Source organism: Neolamprologus multifasciatus, chromosome 14 (genome assembly GCF_963576455.1).
Source record: "Neolamprologus multifasciatus chromosome 14, fNeoMul1.2, whole genome shotgun sequence".
Taxonomy (NCBI): domain Eukaryota; kingdom Metazoa; phylum Chordata; class Actinopteri; order Cichliformes; family Cichlidae; genus Neolamprologus; species Neolamprologus multifasciatus.
The window spans coordinates 3,121,285-3,142,998 of NC_140452.1; the positions used below are offsets into that span (position 1 = coordinate 3,121,285).

The 21,714-nt window shown below is 46.1% G+C and overlaps 15 non-coding genes and 5 pseudogenes across 15 annotated transcripts; all 20 read right to left on the reverse strand.

The window, feature by feature from the left end:
* Positions 1–150: 150 nt before the first annotated feature.
* Positions 151–341, reverse strand: LOC146503167 (U2 spliceosomal RNA). The gene has a single exon (XR_014869070.1). It is a non-coding gene; the product is annotated as a U2 spliceosomal RNA (small nuclear RNA).
* Positions 342–535: 194 nt separating this feature from the next.
* Positions 536–648, reverse strand: LOC146503168 (U5 spliceosomal RNA). The gene has a single exon (XR_014869152.1). It is a non-coding gene; the product is annotated as a U5 spliceosomal RNA (small nuclear RNA).
* A 331-nt stretch (positions 649–979) lies between these two features.
* Positions 980–1,092, reverse strand: LOC146503169 (U5 spliceosomal RNA). The gene has a single exon (XR_014868991.1). It is a non-coding gene; the product is annotated as a U5 spliceosomal RNA (small nuclear RNA).
* A 237-nt stretch (positions 1,093–1,329) lies between these two features.
* Positions 1,330–1,520, reverse strand: LOC146503170 (U2 spliceosomal RNA). The gene has a single exon (XR_014869083.1). It is a non-coding gene; the product is annotated as a U2 spliceosomal RNA (small nuclear RNA).
* Positions 1,521–1,714: 194 nt separating this feature from the next.
* On the reverse strand, positions 1,715–1,827 carry LOC146503171 (U5 spliceosomal RNA). Its single transcript, XR_014869114.1, has one exon. It is a non-coding gene; the product is annotated as a U5 spliceosomal RNA (small nuclear RNA).
* Positions 1,828–2,157: 330 nt separating this feature from the next.
* Positions 2,158–2,271, reverse strand: LOC146503172 (U5 spliceosomal RNA). Its single transcript, XR_014868992.1, has one exon. It is a non-coding gene; the product is annotated as a U5 spliceosomal RNA (small nuclear RNA).
* A 331-nt stretch (positions 2,272–2,602) lies between these two features.
* LOC146503173 (U5 spliceosomal RNA) lies at positions 2,603–2,715 on the reverse strand. Its single transcript, XR_014868876.1, has one exon. It is a non-coding gene; the product is annotated as a U5 spliceosomal RNA (small nuclear RNA).
* Positions 2,716–3,160: 445 nt separating this feature from the next.
* On the reverse strand, positions 3,161–3,345 carry LOC146503174 (U2 spliceosomal RNA). Its single transcript, XR_014869094.1, has one exon. It is a non-coding gene; the product is annotated as a U2 spliceosomal RNA (small nuclear RNA).
* A 194-nt stretch (positions 3,346–3,539) lies between these two features.
* On the reverse strand, positions 3,540–3,652 carry LOC146503175 (U5 spliceosomal RNA). The gene has a single exon (XR_014868975.1). It is a non-coding gene; the product is annotated as a U5 spliceosomal RNA (small nuclear RNA).
* A 242-nt stretch (positions 3,653–3,894) lies between these two features.
* Positions 3,895–4,085, reverse strand: LOC146503176 (U2 spliceosomal RNA). The gene has a single exon (XR_014869009.1). It is a non-coding gene; the product is annotated as a U2 spliceosomal RNA (small nuclear RNA).
* Positions 4,086–4,279: 194 nt separating this feature from the next.
* LOC146503177 (U5 spliceosomal RNA) lies at positions 4,280–4,392 on the reverse strand. Its single transcript, XR_014868939.1, has one exon. It is a non-coding gene; the product is annotated as a U5 spliceosomal RNA (small nuclear RNA).
* A 242-nt stretch (positions 4,393–4,634) lies between these two features.
* On the reverse strand, positions 4,635–4,806 carry LOC146503178 (U2 spliceosomal RNA; annotated as a pseudogene).
* Positions 4,807–9,594: 4,788 nt separating this feature from the next.
* Positions 9,595–9,719, reverse strand: LOC146503179 (U2 spliceosomal RNA; annotated as a pseudogene).
* Positions 9,720–9,913: 194 nt separating this feature from the next.
* LOC146503180 (U5 spliceosomal RNA) lies at positions 9,914–10,026 on the reverse strand. Its single transcript, XR_014868880.1, has one exon. It is a non-coding gene; the product is annotated as a U5 spliceosomal RNA (small nuclear RNA).
* A 243-nt stretch (positions 10,027–10,269) lies between these two features.
* On the reverse strand, positions 10,270–10,460 carry LOC146503181 (U2 spliceosomal RNA). The gene has a single exon (XR_014869053.1). It is a non-coding gene; the product is annotated as a U2 spliceosomal RNA (small nuclear RNA).
* Positions 10,461–10,654: 194 nt separating this feature from the next.
* Positions 10,655–10,767, reverse strand: LOC146503182 (U5 spliceosomal RNA). The gene has a single exon (XR_014868943.1). It is a non-coding gene; the product is annotated as a U5 spliceosomal RNA (small nuclear RNA).
* A 243-nt stretch (positions 10,768–11,010) lies between these two features.
* On the reverse strand, positions 11,011–11,189 carry LOC146503183 (U2 spliceosomal RNA; annotated as a pseudogene).
* Positions 11,190–18,029: 6,840 nt separating this feature from the next.
* Positions 18,030–18,154, reverse strand: LOC146503184 (U2 spliceosomal RNA; annotated as a pseudogene).
* A 194-nt stretch (positions 18,155–18,348) lies between these two features.
* Positions 18,349–18,461, reverse strand: LOC146503185 (U5 spliceosomal RNA). Its single transcript, XR_014868955.1, has one exon. It is a non-coding gene; the product is annotated as a U5 spliceosomal RNA (small nuclear RNA).
* A 242-nt stretch (positions 18,462–18,703) lies between these two features.
* Positions 18,704–18,913, reverse strand: LOC146503186 (U2 spliceosomal RNA; annotated as a pseudogene).
* Between the last annotated feature and the right edge of the window lie 2,801 nt (positions 18,914–21,714).

A 21,714-nucleotide genomic window follows, 5' to 3' on the forward strand; every position in this document is an offset into this window, starting at 1 on the left:
CCTGCTCTGCTCCAGAGTTCGACTTTGACAGGAGAGGGGTGACTGGAGAGGAGCACGTTCGCGGCTTCAGGCTGCTTTCTGGCTGCTTTCTGGCTCTTGGCTTGGCAGATCTTACTTTGTTTGTTTTTTTTGCTTTTGCACAAAGTCAGCAAAGGGGGCACCGTTCCCGGAGGCGCTGCAATACCGTGTCAATGCGTGGAGCGAACGGAGCGAGCCCCTTATTCGGCTCCCTGTTCTAAAAATGCGTTTAATACGTTGACCCCGAATCGGGGGCGTATCAGATATTAAACTGATAAGAACAGATACTACACTTGATCTTAGCCAAAAGGCCGAGAAGCGATGGCCTCCTGCAGGTTCCTGGCTGAGCCGCCTTCTCGGGACACTTCTCGCTTGGGACGGTGCGCTCTTTCACTTTGCTCACAGGGAGGGCTCCGCTTCAAATCTCCGCCCACGCACAGTAGCTCAGAGGCCTGCGGAGCTGCCTGGAACTGCGCGCTTTCTTCTATTTCTTCTTTTGAACAACGAGGAGAGGGCCCAGCCAGACGGCAGACCCTGCCAAAAATAGGTGCAACTCCTTAGCCTCACTCTCCACGGAAGTCTTTAGTAAAAGGCGAAAGACTTGTACGTTTTGAAGAGAAGCCAGAGTTTGTGTTTCTTTGGCCTCGCTGGAACCCGCAGTGACTCCTCGTCCCGGCTTCCGGCGTCACGGTAGGCCCTGTTTGCTTGGCTGAAGGGGCAGATCTCAGGCCCCGCCTGCTCTGCTCCAGAGTTCCACTTTGACAGGAGAGGGGTGACTGGAGAGGAGCACGTTCGCGGCTTCAGGCTGCTTTCTGGCTCTTGGCTTGGCAGACCTTACTTTGTTTGGCTTTCTTGCTTTTGCACAAAGTCAGCAAAGGGGGCAGTAGCTCAGAGGCCTGCGGAGCTCCCTGGAACTGCACGCTTTCTTCTATTTCTTCTTTTGAACAACGAGGAGAGGGCCCAGCCAGACGTCAGACCCTGCCAAAAATAGGTGCAACACCTTAGCCTCACTCTCCACGGAAATCTTTAGTAAAAGGCGAAAGACTTGTAGGTTTTGAAGAGAAGCCAGAGTGTGTGTTTCTTTGGCCTCGCAGGAAGCCGCAGTGACTCCTCGTCCCGTCTTCCGGCGTCACGGTAGGCCCTGTTTGCTTGGCTGAAGGGGCAGATCTCAGGCCCCGCCTGCTCTGCTCCAGAGTTCGACTTTGACAGGAGAGGGGTGACTGGAGAGGAGCACGTTCGCGGCTTCAGGCTGCTTTCTGGCTCTTGGCTTGGCAGATCTTACTTTGTTTGGCTTTCTTGCACAAAGTCAGCAAAGGGGGCACCGTTCCCGGAGGCGCTGCAATACCGTATCAATGCGTGGAGCGAACGGAGCGAGCCCCTTATTCGGCTCCCTGTTCTAAAAATGCGTTTACTACGTTGACCCCGAATCGGGGGCGTATCAGATATTAAACTGATAAGAACAGATACTACACTTGATCTTAGCCAAAAGGCCGAGAAGCGATGGCCTCCTGCAGGTTCCTGGCTGAGCCGCCTTCTCGGGACACTTCTCGCTTGGGACGGTGCGCTCTTTCACTTTGCTCACAGGGAGGGCTCCGCTTCAAATCTCCGCCCACGCACAGTAGCTCAGAGGCCTGCGGAGCTGCCTGGAACTGCGCGCTTTCTTCTATTTCTTCTTTTGAACAACGAGGAGAGGGCCCAGCCAGACGGCAGACCCTGCCAAAAATAGGTGCAACTCCTTAGCCTCACTCTCCACGGAAGTCTTTAGTAAAAGGCGAAAGACTTGTACGTTTTGAAGAGAAACCAGAGTTTGTGTTTCTTTGGCCTCGCTGGAACCCGCAGTGACTCCTCGTCCCGGCTTCCGGCGTCACGGTAGGCCCTGTTTGCTTGGCTGAAGGGGCAGATCTCAGGCCCCGCCTGCTCTGCTCCAGAGTTCCACTTTGACAGGAGAGGGGTGACTGGAGAGGAGCACGTTCGCGGCTTCAGGCTGCTTTCTGGCTCTTGGCTTGGCAGACCTTACTTTGTTTGGCTTTCTTGCTTTTGCACAAAGTCAGCAAAGGGGGCAGTAGCTCAGAGGCCTGCGGAGCTCCCTGGAACTGCACGCTTTCTTCTATTTCTTCTTTTGAACAACGAGGAGAGGGCCCAGCCAGATGGGAGACCCTGCCAAAAATAGGTGCAACACCTTAGCCTCACTCTCCACGGAAATCTTTAGTAAAAGGCGAAAGACTTGTAGGTTTTGAAGAGAAGCCAGAGTGTGTGTTTCTTTGGCCTCGCAGGAAGCCGCAGTGACTCCTCGTCCCGTCTTCCGGCGTCACCGTAGGCCCTGTTTGCTTGGCTGAAGGGGCAGATCTCAGGCCCCACCTGCTCTGCTCCAGAGTTCGACTTTGACAGGAGAGGGGTGACTGGAGAGGAGTACGTTCGCAGCTTCAGGCTACTTTCTGGCTCTTGGCTTGGCAGACCTTACTTTGTTTGGCTTTCTTTCTTTTGCACAAAGTCAGAAAAGGGGGCAGTAGCTCAGAGGCCTGCGGAGCTCCCTGGAACTGCGCGCTTTCTTCTATTTCTTCTTTTGAACAACGAGGAGAGGGCCCAGCCAGACGGCAGACCCTGCCAAAAATAGGTGCAACTCCTTAGCCTCACTCTCCACGGAAGTCTTTAGTAAAAGGCGAAAGACTTGTACGTTTTGAAGAGAAGCCAGAGTTTGTGTTTCTTTGGCCTCGCTGGAAGCCGCAGTGACTCCTCGTCCCGGCTTCCGGCGTCAGGGTAGGCCCTGTTTGCTTGGCTGAAGGGGCAGATCTCAGGCCCCGCCTGCTCTGCTCCAGAGTTCCACTTTGACAGGAGAGGGGTGACTGGAGAGGAGCACGTTCGCGGCTTCAGGCTGCTTTCTGGCTCTTGGCTTGGCAGACCTTACTTTGTTTGGCTTGGCAGACCTTACTTTGTTTGGCTTTTTTGCTTTTGCACAAAGTCAGCAAAGGCCAGAGTAAAAGGCGAAAGACTTGTACGTTTTGAAGAGAAGCCAGAGTTTGTGTTTCTTTGGCAGGTGAGGGGTGACTGGAGAGGAGCGCGTTCGCGGCTTCAGGCTGCTTTCTGGCTCTTGGCTTGGCAGATCTTACTTTGTTTGGCTTTCTTGGTTTTGCACAAAGTCAGCAAAGGGGGCACCATTCCCGGAGGCGCTACAATACCGGGTCGATGCGTGGAGCGAACGGAGCGAGCCCCTTATTCCGCTCCCTGTTCTAAAAATGCGTTTAACACGTTGCCCCCGGTGCGTATCAGATATTAAACTGATAAGAACAGGTACTACACTTGATCTTAGCCAAAAGGCCGAGAAGGGATGGCCTCCTGCAGGTTCCTGGCTGAGCCACCTTCTCGGGACACTTCTCGCTTGTGACGGTGCGCTCTTTCACTTGGCTCACAGGGAGGGTTCGGCGTCAAATCTCCGCCCACCCACAGTAGCTCAGAGGCCTGCGGAGCTCCCTGGAACTGGGCGCTTTCTTCTATTTCTTCTTTTGAACAACGAGGAGAGGGCCCAGCCAGACGGCAGACCCTGCCAAAAATAGGTGCAACTCCTTAGCCTCGCTCTCCACAGAAGTCTTTAGTAAAAGGCGAAAGACTTGTACGTTTTGAAGAGAAGCCAGAGTGTGTGTTTCTTTGGCCTCGCTGGAAGCCGCAGTGACTCCTCGTCCCGTCTTCCGGCACACGGTAGGCCCTGTTTGCTTGGCTGAAGGGACAGATCTCAGGCCCCGCCTGCTCTGCTCCAGAGTTCGACTTTGACAGGAGAGGGGTGACTGGAGAGGAGCACGTTCGCGGCTTCAGGCTGCTTTCTGGCTCTTGGCTTGGTAGACCTTACTTTGTTTGGCTTTATTGCTTTTGCACAAAGTCAGCAAAGGGGGCACCGTTCCCGGAGGCGCTGCAATACCGGGTCGATGCGTGGAGCGAACGGAGCGAGCCCCTTATTCGGCTCCCTGTTCTAAAAATGCGTTTAATACGTTGCCCCCGAATCGGGGGCGTATCAGATATTAAACTGATAAGAACAGATACTACACTTGATCTTAGCCAAAAGGCCGAGAAGCGATGGCCTCCTGCAGGTTCCTGGCTGAGCCGCCTTCTCGGGACACTTCTCGCTTGTGACGGTGCGCTCTTTCACTTGGCTCACAGAGAGGGCTCCGCTTCAAATCTCCGCCCACCCACAGTAGCTCAGAGGCCTGCGGAGCTGCCTGGAACTGCGCGCTTTCTTCTATTTCTTCTTTTGAACAATGAGGAGAGGGCCCAGCCAGACGGCAGACCCTGCCAAAAATAGATGCAACTCCTTAGCCTCGCTCTCCACGGAAGTCTTTAGTAAAAGGCGAAAGACTTGTACGTTTTGAAGAGAAGCCAGAGTGTGTGTTTCTTTGGCCTCGCTGGAAGCCGCAGTGACTCCTCGTCCCGTCTTCCGGCACACGGTAGGCCCTGTTTGCTTGGCTGAAGGGGCAGATCTCAGGCCCCGCCTGCTCTGCTCCAGAGTTCGACTTTGACAGGAGAGGGGTGACTGGAGAGGAGCACGTTCGCGGCTTCAGGCTGCTTTCTGGCTCTTGGTTTGGCAGACCTTACTTTGTTTGGCTTTCTTGCTTTTGCACAAAGTCAGCAAAGGGGGCACCATTCCCGGAGGCGCTGCAATACCGGGTCGATGCGTGGAGCGAACGGAGCGAGCCCCTTATTCGGCTCCCTGTTCTAAAAATGCGTTTAATACGTTGCCCCCGAATCGGGGGCGTATCAGATATTAAACTGATAAGAACAGATCCTTTTTCCAAAATTTATTTATTTCATACAATTCATTAAAAAAGTCAAAACAACACCAGAAACATATTAGTAATAATAGAATACAAGAAAAATAAAGAAATAAAAAATAAAATAAAATAAAACAGGCACCAAATGGAGCCGCATCTTACCACTACATGGGCCCGTACTCTATAATATTCTTCTCAAACCCAAAACGACCGTTCTAGAACTCTATCGGAAACACAAAAATCAAACTATCCTCCTAGTTTGAATCTCTTAAGCCTTCCTGAAACCGGGAGGTGTTTGGAAGACATGTTTCCACCTATCCTTAATTGTGTCCCAGCCCCATTTAGTTTTCTCTAAAAGACAAGTCTTCTCTATTTCTTTTACTATTATTCTACGTGTAGTTCTAGCTGTCCATTTGTAAGACCCCAGGATGTACCCCTGTCGAGCCTTCCACAAAAATAGTTTTGTCAGGGCCATTAACAAGGGGATCTTTCCGCTGGCCTCGTTTCTTTTTTCCTTCCCTGTAAGGAACATTAGCTCATCATATTGGATGCCATTTAAACACTCATATTGCACTTGCATTTCTCTCCACACTTCTTGCGCAAAACCACATCCCCACATTACATGTTCTATCGTTTCTTCTTCTCCTTGACAAGTAGTCCTTGGACAGTTTTTGTTGTCGCTTAATCTATGAGCATACATTATGGATCTCACAGGGATTTTCCTGTGTAGCAGCAACCAGTTCAAATCTTTACACCCATTGCTCAAGTCTTTTCCTTGTGCTCGTTTCCATGTAGCCTCTTTCACCCACACACACTGTGTGTGGGTTTTTTCCACCAGGGTCCTATACAAGGTCTTATGATTCAGGGCAAGGTCCTTATCCTTACATTCTAAATGCTTCTCCCGCCACTTGATCAGCTTTGCATAATACACCGGTCTGCTTTCTGCTCTGGGCACACTATTGTCCCACTTGGTCAGTTGTCTCAATGGGCCTGATAGCCAGAAACGAATTAAAAGTTGGCATTTGTGTGTATAAGGCTTGTTCAGTATGTTACAAATGTTACAGTAATATAATACATCCAATTTTAAAGGGATACATGGAACATCTCTCCCTCCTTTTAGTATCGGCTGGTACATCATAGTTCTTTTCACATATTCGTACCCACCCCAAATAAACTTGAACACTTCCCGTGTTAGTTCTTTCCTAAACATTTGTGGTAATGGGAAAACATATGCCAAATGAAGTAGGGCAGGCAGAATATCGGCTTTCACAACCAGGACTCTGCCGGTTATGGAGAGTCTTCTTTTCTTCCACATCCCCAATTTCCTCCTCACTTTTGCCATTTTTGACTCCCAATTTCGTTCTGCGTCTCCCCCAGGATTCCCGAAATTAATACCTAAGACCCGCATGGGGCTTTCACAGAGGGAAAGCCCGCAAAGCCTCTCCCTTCTGCCTGCCCACCTTCCCAGAAATTTGTATTTAGTTTTTCCTTTGTTCACCCTTGACCCTGCCGCCCTTTCAAAGGTATGTATTAGCTGCATAGCTTCCCTCACGCTCCCATCATCCCCCAAATAAAGGGTGATGTCATCAGCATACTGGGAGATTTTTAACACTTCTCCCCCTGGTAAGGTTATCCCTCTAATTTCTCGGTTTCCCCTTATCGCGCATGCTAAGGGTTCTACATAGATGACGTAAAGCAAGGCAGACAAGGGGCAACCTTGTCTAAGTCCTCTTTGCTGATACACCTCATCTGTCAGAAAGCCATTTACTTTCACCTTGCCACAAATGTCAACATACATCATTTTTATCCAGCTCAGAAATGTTTCCCCTATATTAAAAGTCGTCATCACCCTCCATAGAAAATCATAATTGACTCTGTCAAAAGCTTTTTCTTGGTCAATTGTTACACATATGGAGTCTAAATTCCTGTCCTCTATATACGAGAGTACATCCCTGTGCAAATGCAAGTTCCAAGCAATCTGTCTACCCTTTACTCCACAGGTCTGGTCCTCATTTATAATAAACGGCATAGCCTGGGCCAAGCGTAACGCTAAAGCTCTGCTCAGAATTTTATAATCCACACAGACCATGGACAAAGGTCTATAATTGGAGAGCATTGCCGGTGAGCCTTTCTTAAACAATAAACTAATCACCCCCGTCCTCATGCTTTTCAACATATAGCCCTTTTCACACATTTCATTAAATACTTCTAGCAAATGGTCTCCGATGAGATCCCAGAAGGTGACATAAAACTCTTTCGAAAGACCATCTATTCCGGGTACTTTGTTATTTTTCATTGTCTTCAAGGCATCGTATAGTTCATTCTTATTTATGCATCTATCCATTGATTGTTTTTCTTCTTCAGATAGCCTTTCCCCTAACCCCCTCAAAAAGGTCCCCTGCGCGTCTGTATCCAACTCTTCCTTTTCAAAAAGGCGCGTATAGTACTCTTCTACTACTTTCCGTAAATCCTCAGAACCAGTCATCATCTTCCCATCTATCTCCAATTCTTTTATTAGTCCACTTTCCTCCCTCCTTTTCATTTGGGCAAAAAAGTACGCTGAACACTTTTCTTGACCCTCATGCTCCTCCTGCATAAACTTAAACATCCTTGTCCTTGCTCTCTGTTGAAAAAAATCTTCTTGTTTTTTCAATAAAACATTCAATTTCTCACTTCTATCCCTATGTCTATTTCTGTTCCTATCCTCTTCCTCTTTTGCAATGTCCCTCTGTAAATCTTTAAAGACCTTCTTTGAGGCCTGTGCTCTCCGCATACTGTAACCAATTGAAAATTTCTTTATTCTTTTTTTCATTTCCTCCCACCAGCTCCCTCTATCCACATACAGACATTTCAGATCCACCCAATGTTGGAAGATCCCTCTGAAACTTGCCCTATATTCCTGTTCTAACAAGATGTCATTATTTAATTTCCAATATCCTTTTCCATATGCTGTCCCCTCGCATTCCACCTTCGCCCACACTATTTTGTGATCAGTAAAGGGCGCGTAAAGGGACCCCGTTTCGATTACCTTTTCTGTGTCTCCTACTAGTATATAGTCTAGCCTGTTTCTCATTCCCCGACTATTTTCCCACGTATGGGTCGGACGGTTGCCTAAGAGCTTCCCCATGGAGTCTACTAACCTATACTTTGCCATGAGATTCCTAAGTGGAAGAGAACCATTGTTCTTATCTAAAGAGCAATTTAAGTCACCGCCCACATAAATTACATTACTTGTCATGAAGCAAATATCCAGGCTAGAAAAGAGTTCCCTACGGGCTCGTGGTTCTGCGTTTGCATATATATTTACCACCCGACATTTTATTCCAACCTTTTTAATATCCACCACCAAGACCCTACCCTGTATTGCGGAAAAGCTGTCCGTGATTTGAATACTTTTTTTCCCGCACAAAACTCCCACCCCTGAACCGTATACACTCCCCACACTCCATGCTGCTTCGCCTCCTACCCACTCCTTTGTGAAGAGCAGAGCGTCGGCCTCGTCTCTTAAGTGGGCTTCCTGGATTAAACATATATCAAAGTCACAAGTAATTAAAAATTCATACACAGCTCTTCTTTTCTTTGCATTCCTCAGTCCTCTGACATTTAAAGTCATTATTTTCATCTTATCCATTTAATGGTAAGGGCTACTTCCCCAAACTTTCCTGAGAAAATAATGTTCGTATCAGAGAACTTTCAGCGTTACTTTCATTTTCACTCCCATCGTCGGAATCATTTTCACTTATCGTGGAGCTCAAAGGAGTGTGGGTACACTCCGTTTGAGTTCCTTTTGGAGCACGCCTTTCTCCCTCCACACCGAAAGGCGCAGTCTCCAATTTTTCCTCATTGCTATCTTCTGGCGGAGTGGCTGAAACCTGCCTTTTCCTTCTTTTCGCCTTCTTTCTTTCTTCATTCCTAACCTCTCTCCACGGTTGCTCCGTCATGTCCTCACTCGTAGCGAAGGATCCTTCCTTATTCCTGTCCTCTGTATCTAACAAAGGAACCTCTATCATTCTCTCAGAAACTTCTTCTTCCTCGTCAGCCTCATTTCTCTCACCTGCAGGAGTCTCCTGCATTAACAAAGGTGTTCCTAATTTGTCATGTCCAGTTTCCTTCTCTTGGCCCACCGGCCCCACCACTACTGCAGCGTATGACCTGGGCTTTGTGCAATCTCTTGCCATGTGCTCCTCTGACTCACATAAATGACATCTCTTTAGTACAGTGCAGTCTCTCGTGCTATGTCCCGTTTCATTGCAATTTCGGCACCTCACCTGATTGCAATTAGCGGCTTCATGGCCTTTGCCGCCACATCTTCTGCAAACCAGAGGTTGGCCCGCGTAGATGAGGAAGCCTCTGTCCGCCCCGATAGAAAAAACTGCCGGAGGATGTCGATAGCCGTCTTCACTATTCGGGTCTTCCTCCATTTTGACGCGGAATTGTCTTTTGCCGGTCCACAAGCCCAGACCATCTTTTATTATTCTTACTCCAGGTAAGACCTTTACGTGTCTTCCCAAAAAACATCTTATAGTCTCTTCTGAAACCCATGGGTTATACATGTGTACAGTTAGGATACTATAGTCACTTCTATATAAAGGGGTGACCATGTACCTTTTTAGTTCTTCATTTGACGTCAGATGAGCTTTTCTCCTTGCTTCTTCCGCTGTGTCTTTCGTAGTTAGCGTCACATCATAGTACTTGTTGGTTATACTCTGTTGCAAGCAGTAGATCTCCTCGGGCTGAATCTGCAAAACATCAAACAAAATCCTCCTCCCAAAAGTTATTCGATCCTGGAAAGCTGCATCTTTGTCTTTTAGAGCAAATCTTAAGGTGTTCCTCATGCCATCTCCTCTTTCAGTCTGCGTATAGCTGGCCGACCAGGTCGCCATTGTGCTTCTCAGATAAGAACAGATACTACACTTGATCTTAGCCAAAAGGCCGAGAAGCGATGGCCTCCTGCAGGTTCCTGGCTGAGCCGCCTTCTCGGGACACTTCTCGCTTGTGACGGTGCGCTCTTTCACTTGGCTCACAGGGAGGGCTCCGCTTCAAATCTCCGCCCACCCACAGTAGCTCAGAGGCCTGCGGAGCTCCCTGGAACTGCGCGCTTTCTTCTATTTCTTCTTTTGAACAACGAGGAGAGGGCCCAGCCAGACGGCAGACCCTGCCAAAAATAGGTGCAACTCCTAAGCCTCACTCTCCACGGAAGTCTTTAGTAAAAGGCGAAAGACTTGTACGTTTTGAAGAGAAGCCAGAGTGTGTGTTTCTCTGGCCTCGCAGGAAGCCGCAGTGACTCCTCGTGCCGGCTTCGGGCGTCACGGTAGGCCCTGTTTGCTTGGCTGAAGGGGCAGATCTCAGGCCCCGCCTGCTCTGCTCCAGAGTTCGACTTTGACAGGAGAGGGGTGACTGGAGAGGAGCACGTTCGCGGCTTCAGGCTGCTTTCTGGCTCTTGGCTTGGCAGACCTTACTTTGTTTGGCTTTTTTGCTTTTGCACAAAGTCAGCAAAGGGGGCACCATTCCCGGAGGCGCTGCAATACCGGGTCGATGCGTGGAGCGAACGGAGCGAGCCCCATATTCGGCTCCCTGTTCTTAAAATGCGTTTAATACGTTTCCCCCGAATCGGGGGCGTATCAGATATTAAACTGATAAGAACAGATACTACACTTGATCTTAGCCAAAAGGCCGAGAAGCGATGGCCTCCTGCAGGTCCCTGGCTGAGCCGCCTTCTCGGGACACTTCTCGCTTGTGACGGTGCGCTCTTTCACTTGGCTCACAGGGAGGGCTCCGCTTCAAATCTCCGCCCACCCACATTAGCTCAGAGGCCTGCGGAGCTCCCTGGAGCTGCGCGCTTTCTTCTATTTCTTCTTTTGAACAACGAGGAGAGGGCCCAGCCAGACGGCAGACCCTGCCAAAAATAGGTGCAACTCCTTAGCCACACTCTCCACGGAAATCTTTAGTAAAAGGCGAAAGACTTGTACGTTTTGAAGAGAAGCCAGAGTGTGTGTTTCTTTGGTCTCGCAGGAAGCCGCAGTGACTCCTCGTCCCGGCTTCCGGCGTCACGGTAGGCCCTGTTTGCTTGGCTGAAGGGGCAGATCTCAGGCCCCGCCTGCTCTGCTCCAGAGTTCGACTTTGACAGGAGAGGGGTGACTGGAGAGGAGCACGTTCGCGGCTTCAGGCTGCTTTCTGGCTCTTGGCTTGGCAGACCTTACTTTGTTTGGCTTTTTTGCTTTTGCACAAAGTCAGCAAAGGGGGCACCATTCCCGGAGGCGCTGCAATACCGGGTCGATGCGTGGAGCGAACGGAGCGAGCCCCATATTCGGCTCCCTGTTCTTAAAATGCGTTTAATACGTTTCCCCCGAATCGGGGGCGTATCAGATATTAAACTGATAAGAACAGATTTTTTTTTCTTTTTCCAAAATTTATTTATTTCATACAATTCATTAAAAAAGTCAAAACAACACCAGAAACATATTAGTAATAATAGAATACAAGAAAAATAAAGAAATAAAAAATAAAATAAAATAAAACAGGCACCAAATGGAGCCGCATCTTACCACTACATGGGCCCGTACTCTATAATATTCTTCTCAAACCCAAAACGACCGTTCTAGAACTCTATCGGAAACACAAAAATCAAACTATCCTCCTAGTTTGAATCTCTTAAGCCTTCCTGAAACCGGGAGGTGTTTGGAAGACATGTTTCCACCTATCCTTAATTGTGTCCCAGCCCCATTTAGTTTTCTCTAAAAGACAAGTCTTCTCTATTTCTTTTACTATTATTCTACGTGTAGTTCTAGCTGTCCATTTGTAAGACCCCAGGATGTACCCCTGTCGAGCCTTCCACAAAAATAGTTTTGTCAGGGCCATTAACAAGGGGATCTTTCCGCTGGCCTCGTTTCTTTTTTCCTTCCCTGTAAGGAACATTAGCTCATCATATTGGATGCCATTTAAACACTCATATTGCACTTGCATTTCTCTCCACACTTCTTGCGCAAAACCACATCCCCACATTACATGTTCTATCGTTTCTTCTTCTCCTTGACAAGTAGTCCTTGGACAGTTTTTGTTGTCGCTTAATCTATGAGCATACATTATGGATCTCACAGGGATTTTCCTGTGTAGCAGCAACCAGTTCAAATCTTTACACCCATTGCTCAAGTCTTTTCCTTGTGCTCGTTTCCATGTAGCCTCTTTCACCCACACACACTGTGTGTGGGTTTTTTCCACCAGGGTCCTATACAAGGTCTTATGATTCAGGGCAAGGTCCTTATCCTTACATTCTAAATGCTTCTCCCGCCACTTGATCAGCTTTGCATAATACACCGGTCTGCTTTCTGCTCTGGGCACACTATTGTCCCACTTGGTCAGTTGTCTCAATGGGCCTGATAGCCAAAAACGAATTAAAAGTTGGCATTTGTGTGTATAAGGCTTGTTCAGTATGTTACAAATGTTACAGTAATATAATACATCCAATTTTAAAGGGATACATGGAACATCTCTCCCTCCTTTTAGTATCGGCTGGTACATCATAGTTCTTTTCACATATTCGTACCCACCCCAAATAAACTTGAACACTTCCCGTGTTAGTTCTTTCCTAAACATTTGTGGTAATGGGAAAACATATGCCAAATGAAGTAGGGCAGGCAGAATATCGGCTTTCACAACCAGGACTCTGCCGGTTATGGAGAGTCTTCTTTTCTTCCACATCCCCAATTTCCTCCTCACTTTTGCCATTTTTGACTCCCAATTTCGTTCTGCGTCTCCCCCAGGATTCCCGAAATTAATACCTAAGACCCGCATGGGGCTTTCACAGAGGGAAAGCCCGCAAAGCCTCTCCCTTCTGCCTGCCCACCTTCCCAGAAATTTGTATTTAGTTTTTCCTTTGTTCACCCTTGACCCTGCCGCCCTTTCAAAGGTATGTATTAGCTGCATAGCTTCCCTCACGCTCCCATCATCCCCCAAATAAAGGGTGATGTCATCAGCATACTGGGAGATTTTTAACACTTCTCCCCCTGGTAAGGTTATCCCTCTAATTTCTCGGTTTCCCCTTATCGCGCATGCTAAAGGTTCTACATAGATGACGTAAAGCAAGGCAGACAAGGGGCAACCTTGTCTAAGTCCTCTTTGCTGATACACCTCATCTGTCAGAAAGCCATTTACTTTCACCTTGCCACAAATGTCAACATACATAATTTTTATCCAGCTCAGAAATGTTTCCCTCTTAATGAAAGTCCTAAAGGGGAGGGAAAACTTTTCCCTTTCCAAAGAGCAATTAAAATCCCCTCCACTGATAAGAACAGATTTTTTTTTTTCCTTTTTATTTTCAAGTACAAAAGAACCACAAACTTAGTAACAATACTGCAAAGAAACTGTACAAACATCACTTCTGATAGAACAGAGGACAAGCGTATTTTAAACAGAAGAAAACGTTTTCTCTCCCCATTGATCAGGTTATTCAGTTGTCCTTTCTGCAGGTGCTGTAATATCCAAATAGCAAAATGATTAATCAGGATTTTTTTTTTTTTTTTTTAAATGGAGAAACACACATTCATTTACACAACATGCCAAAGTTACATCGCATCTTCTCGATTGGCAACCACATTAACATATTTTCCCATCCTTTTTTTTTTTTTTTTTTTTTTTTTTTTTTTTTTTTTTTGACTCTAAAACTAGTCTTACTGTATATTGCTCTCAAAACAAACTAAAACCTTTCCCCACTTAGTCTCCAAAATTAGGTGGCTTCTGAAAAATGGTTTTCCACCTGTCTTTGATTGCATCCCACCCCCACTTCAATATCTCAAAATGCCATACTTTTTCTATTTCTTTCTCTACCAACCTACATGTGCCCATAACTGTCCATTTATATGACCCCAGAATATACCCTTGCCGAGCCTTCCACAAATATAGTTTCACCAAAGACACTAGTAAAAGAGACTTTTCTTTTCGATTGCTTCCCTTCTCCCACCCCGTAAGGGACATTACTTCATTGTACAAGATTCCTTTTAAACAATCATACTGCCTCTGCATTTCGCCCCACACTTCTCCCGCGAAAGGACATCCCCACATTACATGCTCTATTGTTTCTTCTCTTTGACATGTGCTTCTCGGGCAGTTCTTATTGTCACACAATCTATGTGCATACATTATTGACCTTACTGGTATTTTTTTATGCAGCAGCAACCAATTAAGGTCCCTGCACCCGTTGCTCAGTTCCTTTTTTTGGGCTCGTTTCCATACCTCCTCCTGCACCCATATGTTTTGGGTGTGGGTTTTCTGCACCAAAGTTCTATACAGTTTTTTGTGATTCAACATTAGGTCCTTGTCCTTATATTCCTGGTGCTTCTCTCGCCATTTAATCATCCTTGAATAATGTTCTGGCCTGCTTTCCGCCCTCGGCACTCTATTGTCCCACTCGATCAATTGTCTCATGGGACCAGATAACCAAAAGCGGATCAAAACTTGACATTTGTGTATATTGGGCCTATTCAATAGATTACAGATATTGCTATAATACATCACGTCCAATTTCAAGGGGATGCATGGGACATCCCTCCCACCTTTTTGTATTGTCTGATACATCGTTGTTCTTTTTACGTATTCATACCCCCCCCAAATTAATTTAAAAATTCCCCGTGTTAGCACCTTCCTATGAGTCTGTGGCATTGGGAAGACATATGCCAAATGGAGTAGGGCAGGTAAGATGTCAGCTTTTACGGCCAAAACTTTGCCAGTTATAGTGAGCTTTCTTTTGGACCACATCCCCAATTTCTTTGTGACTTTTGCCATCTTCAAGTCCCAATTATGATTTGCGTCCCCCCCAGGGTTCCCAAAATCAATGCCCAAAACCCGCATGGGCCCTTCACACAACGAGAGCCCACAGAGCATCTCTCTCCTACCTGCCCATCTTCCCAAATATTTGTATTTTGATTTTTCCTTATTAACCTTTGACCCCGCCGCACTCTCAAAGGTCTGTATTGTTTGCATCGTCTCCCTCACACTCCCATCATCTTCCAGATAGAGTACTGTATCATCTGCGTACTGCGAGATTTTCAGCACCTCCCCCCCTGGCAAAACCACCCCTCTGATTTTCTCATTTCCCCTTATTGCGCATGCTAACGGTTCTACGTATATGACATAGAGTAGGGCGGACAGGGGACAACCCTGCCGTAGCCCTCTCTTCTGTTGCACTTCCTCTGTTAAGTATCCGTTTATCTTTACCTTGCAAATTATGTCAGTATACATCATACTTATCCAGTTCAAAAATTTTCCCCCTATATCAAAAGTTCTCATCACCCTCCACAGGAAATCGTGGTTGACCCTATCGAAGGCTTTTTCCTGATCAAGTGTCACACATATTGATGTCAAGTTCCTCTCTTCTATGTACATAAGCACATCTCTATGTAGTTGTAAATTCCAACCAATCTGTCTGCCCTTCACCCCACATGTCTGGTCTGCATTTATAATAGCAGGCATAACTCGGGCCAGACGTCTTGCTAGGGTTCTACTCAGGATTTTATAGTCCACGCAGACCATTGAGAGAGGCCTATAGTTTGAAAGCGCTGCAGGTGAACCTTTCTTATGTATTAGACTTATCACTCCTGTCCTCATACTCTTTGGCATTCTACCCTTTTCACACATTTCATTAAATACCTCCAACAAGTGGTCTCCAATGAGATCCCAAAATGTGATATAAAACTCCTTCGTAAGTCCGTCTATCCCAGGTACCTTGTTATTCTTCATTGTCTTTGTCGCCTCGTATAGTTCGTGATTTGTTATACTCCTTTCCAATATCTTCCTTTCGTCCTCTGATAGCCTCTCTTCCAGAAATCCCAAGATTATTTCTTGGGCATCTTCATCTACTTTTTCCACGCCAAACAATGATCTATAGTACTCTTCTACCACCTTCAATAAGTTATCCCGCCCGGTAACCAATTTCCCATCACTTTCCAACTCCATAATTGCCCCTTTTTCCTCTCTCTTTTTCATTTGAGCGAAAAAATAGGCCGAGCACTTCTCCTGTCGCATATGCTCCTCCTGCATAAATTTAAACATTCTTGTTTTCGCTCTATTCTGGAACAAATCCTCCTGTTTCTTCAATAATACATTCAATTCCTCACTCGCTCCCCCGTTTTTGTTGTTATTCCTCTGAGCTTCTATCCCTGCAATCTTTTCCTGGAGCTTCTTGAAAACCTCTTTGGAAGCCTGCGCTCTCTGTGTGCTATAAGCAATTGAAAACGTTTTTATTCTCTTTTTCGTTTCTTCCCACCACCTCACTCTGTCCTCATACAACCCTTTCATTTCCACCCAACTTCCGAAGATTTCTCTAAATCTTTCCCTATACTCATATTCTGCCAAGACGTCATTATTCAATTTCCAATATGCCTTACCAAAAACTGCTCCTCCGGAAATTACCATTACCCAAATTGCTTTATGGTCTGTAAAAGGGGCAAAAATTGTCCCCCCTCCCGTTACCTTCTCCTTATCTCCTACTAATATATAATCTAATCTGCTCCTCATTCCTCGACTATTTTCCCATGTATAACCGACCTGTTTGCCTAATATCTTTCCCATAGTATCCGCCAAACTGTACTTTGCCATAAAATCTCTGAGCAGGGACGATCCACCATCCTTGTCTAGCGAGCAATTTAAGTCTCCTCCCACGATAATCACTTTGCTCGTCATAAAACATATATCCAAACCAGCAAAGAGTTCTCTACGGGCCCGTGGTTCTGCGTGTGCATAAATATTAACCACGCGACATTGAAATCCAGCCTTCTTAATGTCCACTACCATCACTCTACCCTGGATTACAGAGAACGTGTCTATGATTTGGATGCTTTTCCTCCCACACAAAACTCCCACCCCTGATCCATGTACGCTCCCCACGCTCCATGCTGCTTCGCCTCCTACCCACTCCTTCGTGAAGAGCAGAGCGTCGGCCTCGTCTCTTAAGTGGGCTTCCTGGATTAAACATATATCAAAGTCGCAAGTAATTAAAAATTCATACACAGCTCCCCTTTTCTTTGCATTCCTCAGTCCTCTGACATTTAAAGTCATTATTTTCATCTTATCCATTTAATGGTAAGGGCTACTTCCCCAAACTTTCCTGAGAAAATAATGTTCGTATCAGAGAACTTTCAGCGTTACTTTCATTTTCACTCCCATCGTCGGAATCATTTTCACTTATCGTGGTGCTCAAAGGAGTGTGGGTACACTCCGTTTGAGTTCCTTTTGGAGCACGCCTTTCTCCCTCCACACCGAAAGGCGCAGTCTCCAATTTTTCCTCATTGCTATCTTCTGGCGGAGTGGCCGAAACCTGCCTTTTCCTTCTTTTCGCCTTCTTTCTTCCTGCTTTCCTAACCTCTCTCCACGGTTGCTCCGTCATGTCCTCACTCGTAGCGAAGGATCCTTCCTTATTCCTGTCCTCTGTATCTAACAAAGGAACCTCTATCATTCTCTCAGAAACTTCTTCTTCCTCGTCAGCCTCATTTCTCTCACCTGCAGGAGTCTCCTGCATTAACAAAGGTGTTCCTAATTTGTCATGTCCAGTTTCCTTCTCTTGGCCCACCGGCCCCACCACTACTGCAGCGTATGACCTGGGCTTTGTGCAATCTCTTGCCATGTGCTCCTCTGACTCACATAAATGACATTTCTTTAGTACAGTGCAGTCTCTTGTGCTATGTCCCGTTTCATTGCAATTTCGGCACCTCACCTGATTGCAATTAGCGGCTTCATGGCCTTTACCGCCACATCTTCTGCAAACCAGAGGTTGGCCCGCGTAGATGAGGAAGCCTCTGTCCGCCCCGATAGAAAAAACTGCCGGAGGATGTCGATAGCCGTCTTCACTATTCGGGTCTTCCTCCATTTTGACGCGGAATTGTCTTTTGCCGGTCCACAAGCCCAGACCATCTTTTATTATTCTTACTCCAGGTAAGACCTTTACGTGTCTTCCCAAAAAACATCTTATAGTCTCTTCTGAAACCCATGGGTTATACATGTGTACAGTTAGGATACTATAGTCACTTCTATATAAAGGGGTGACCATGTACCTTTTTAGTTCTTCATTTGACGTCAGGTGAGCTTTTCTCCTTGCTTCTTCCGCTGTGTCTTTCGTAGTTAGCGTCACATCGTAGTACTTGTTGGTTATACTCTGTTGCAAGCAGTAGATCTCCTCGGGCTGAATCTGCAAAGCATCAAACAAAATCCTCCTCCCAAAAGTTATTCGATCCTGGAAAGCTGCATCTTTGTCTTTTAGAGCAAATCTTAAGGTGTTCCTCGTGCCATCTCCTCTTTCAGTCTGCGTATAGCTGGCCGACCAGGTCGCCATTGTGCTTCTCAGGTAAGAACAGATACTACACTTGATCTTAGCCAAAAGGCCGAGAAGCGATGGCCTCCTGCAGGTTCCTGGCTGATCCGCCTTCTTGGGACACTTCTCGCTTGTGACGGTGCTCTCTTTCACTTGGCTCACAGGGAGGGCTCCGCTTCAAATCTCTGCCCACCCACAGTAGCTCAGAGGCCTGCGGAGCTGCCTGGAACTGCGCGCTTTCTTCTATTTCTTCTTTTGAAGAACGAGGAGAGGGCCCAGCCAGACGGCAGACCCTGCCAAAAAAATGTGCAACTCCCTAGCCTCACTCTCCACGGAAGTCTTTAGTAAAAGGCGAAAGACTTGTACGTTTTGAAGAGAAGCCAGAGTGTGTGTTTCTTTGGCCTCGCAGGAAGCCGCAGTGACTCCTCGTCCCGTCTTCCGGCACACGGTAGGCCCTGTTTGCTTGGCTGAAGGGGCAGATCTCAGGCCCCGCCTGCTCTGCTCCAGAGTTCGACTTTGACAGGAGAGGGGTGACTGGAGAGGAGCACGTTCGCGGCTTCAGGCTGCTTTCTGGCTCTTGGCTTGGCAGACCTTACTTTGTTTGGCTTTCTTGCTTTTGCACAAAGTCAGCAAAGGGGGCACCGTTCCCGGAGGCGCTGCAATACCGGGTCGATGCGTGGAGCGAACGGAGCGAGCCCCTTATTCGGCTCCCTGTTCTAAAAATGCATTTAATACGTTGCCCCCGAATCGGGGGCGTATCAGATATTAAACTGATAAGAACAGATTTTTTTTTTTTTTTTTTTTTTTTTTTTTTTCCTTTTTATTTTCAAGTACAAAAGAACCACAAACTTAGTAACAATACTGCAAAGAAACTGTACAAACATCACTTCTGATAGAACAGAGGACAAGCGTATTTTAAACAGAAGAAAACGTTTTCTCTCCCCATTGATCAGGTTATTCAGTTGTCCTTTCTGCAGGTGCTGTAATATCCAAATAGCAAAATGATTAATCAGGATTTTTTTTTTTTTTTTTAAATGGAGAAACACACATTCATTTACACAACATGCCAAAGTTACATCGCATCTTCTCGATTGGCAACCACATTAACATATTTTCCCATCCTTTTCTTTTTTTTTTTTTTTTTTGACTCTAAAACTAGTCTTACTGTATATTGCTCTCAAAACAAACTAAAACCTTTCCCCACTTAGTCTCCAAAATTAGGTGGCTTCTGAAAAATGGTTTTCCACCTGTCTTTGATTGCATCCCACCCCCACTTCAATATCTCAAAATGCCATACTTTTTCTATTTCTTTCTCTACCAACCTACATGTGCCCATAACTGTCCATTTATATGACCCCAGAATATACCCTTGCCGAGCCTTCCACAAATATAGTTTCACCAAAGACACTAGTAAAAGAGACTTTTCTTTTCGATTGCTTCCCTTCTCCCACCCCGTAAGGGACATTACTTCATTGTACAAGATTCCTTTTAAACAATCATACTGCCTCTGCATTTCGCCCCACACTTCTCCCGCGAAAGGACATCCCCACATTACATGCTCTATTGTTTCTTCTCTTTGACATGTGCTTCTCGGGCAGTTCTTATTGTCACACAATCTATGTGCATACATTATTGACCTTACTGGTATTTTTTTATGCAGCAGCAACCAATTAAGGTCCCTGCACCCGTTGCTCAGTTCCTTTTTTTGGGCTCGTTTCCATACCTCCTCCTGCACCCATATGTTTTGGGTGTGGGTTTTCTGCACCAAAGTTCTATACAGTTTTTTGTGATTCAACATTAGGTCCTTGTCCTTATATTCCTGGTGCTTCTCTCGCCATTTAATCATCCTTGAATAATGTTCTGGCCTGCTTTCCGCCCTCGGCACTCTATTGTCCCACTCGATCAATTGTCTCATGGGACCAGATAACCAAAAGCGGATCAAAACTTGACATTTGTGTATATTGGGCCTATTCAATAGATTACAGATATTGCTATAATACATCACGTCCAATTTCAAGGGGATGCATGGGACATCCCTCCCACCTTTTTGTATTGTCTGATACATCGTTGTTCTTTTTACGTATTCATACCCCCCCCAAATTAATTTAAAAATTCCCCGTGTTAGCACCTTCCTATGAGTCTGTGGCATTGGGAAGACATATGCCAAATGGAGTAGGGCAGGTAAGATGTCAGCTTTTACGGCCAAAACCTTGCCAGTTATAGTGAGCTTTCTTTTGGACCACATCCCCAATTTCTTTGTGACTTTTGCCATCTTCAAGTCCCAATTATGATTTGCGTCCCCCCCAGGGTTCCCAAAATCAATGCCCAAAACCCGCATGGGCCCTTCACACAACGAGAGCCCACAGAGCATCTCTCTCCTACCTGCCCATCTTCCCAAATATTTGTATTTTGATTTTTCCTTATTAACCTTTGACCCCGCCGCACTCTCAAAGGTCTGTATTGTTTGCATCGTCTCCCTCACACTCCCATCATCTTCCAGATAGAGTACTGTATCATCTGCGTACTGCGAGATTTTCAGCACCTCCCCCCCTGGCAAAACCACCCCTCTGATTTTCTCATTTCCCCTTATTGCGCATGCTAACGGTTCTACGTATATGACATAGAGTAGGGCGGACAGGGGACAACCCTGCCGTAGCCCTCTCTTCTGTTGCACTTCCTCTGTTAAGTATCCGTTTATCTTTACCTTGCAAATTATGTCAGTATACATCATACTTATCCAGTTCAAAAATTTTCCCCCTATATCAAAAGTTCTCATCACCCTCCACAGGAAATCGTGGTTGACCCTATCGAAGGCTTTTTCCTGATCAAGTGTCACACATATTGATGTCAAGTTCCTCTCTTCTATGTACATAAGCACATCTCTATGTAGTTGTAAATTCCAACCAATCTGTCTGCCCTTCACCCCACATGTCTGGTCTGCATTTATAATAGCAGGCATAACTCGGGCCAGACGTCTTGCTAGGGTTCTACTCAGGATTTTATAGTCCACGCAGACCATTGAGAGAGGCCTATAGTTTGAAAGCGCTGCAGGTGAACCTTTCTTATGTATTAGACTTATCACTCCTGTCCTCATACTCTTTGGCATTCTACCCTTTTCACACATTTCATTAAATACCTCCAACAAGTGGTCTCCAATGAGATCCCAAAATGTGATATAAAACTCCTTCGTAAGTCCGTCTATCCCAGGTACCTTGTTATTCTTCATTGTCTTTGTCGCCTCGTATAGTTCGTGATTTGTTATACTCCTTTCCAATATCTTCCTTTCGTCCTCTGATAGCCTCTCTTCCAGAAATCCCAAGATTATTTCTTGGGCATCTTCATCTACTTTTTCCACGCCAAACAATGATCTATAGTACTCTTCTACCACCTTCAATAAGTTATCCCGCCCGGTAACCAATTTCCCATCACTTTCCAACTCCATAATTGCCCCTTTTTCCTCTCTCTTTTTCATATGAGCGAAAAAATAGGCCGAGCACTTCTCCTGTCGCATATGCTCCTCCTGCATAAATTTAAACATTCTTGTTTTCGCTCTATTCTGGAACAAATCCTCCTGTTTCTTCAATAATACATTCAATTCCTCACTCGCTCCCCCGTTTTTGTTGTTATTCCTCTGAGCTTCTA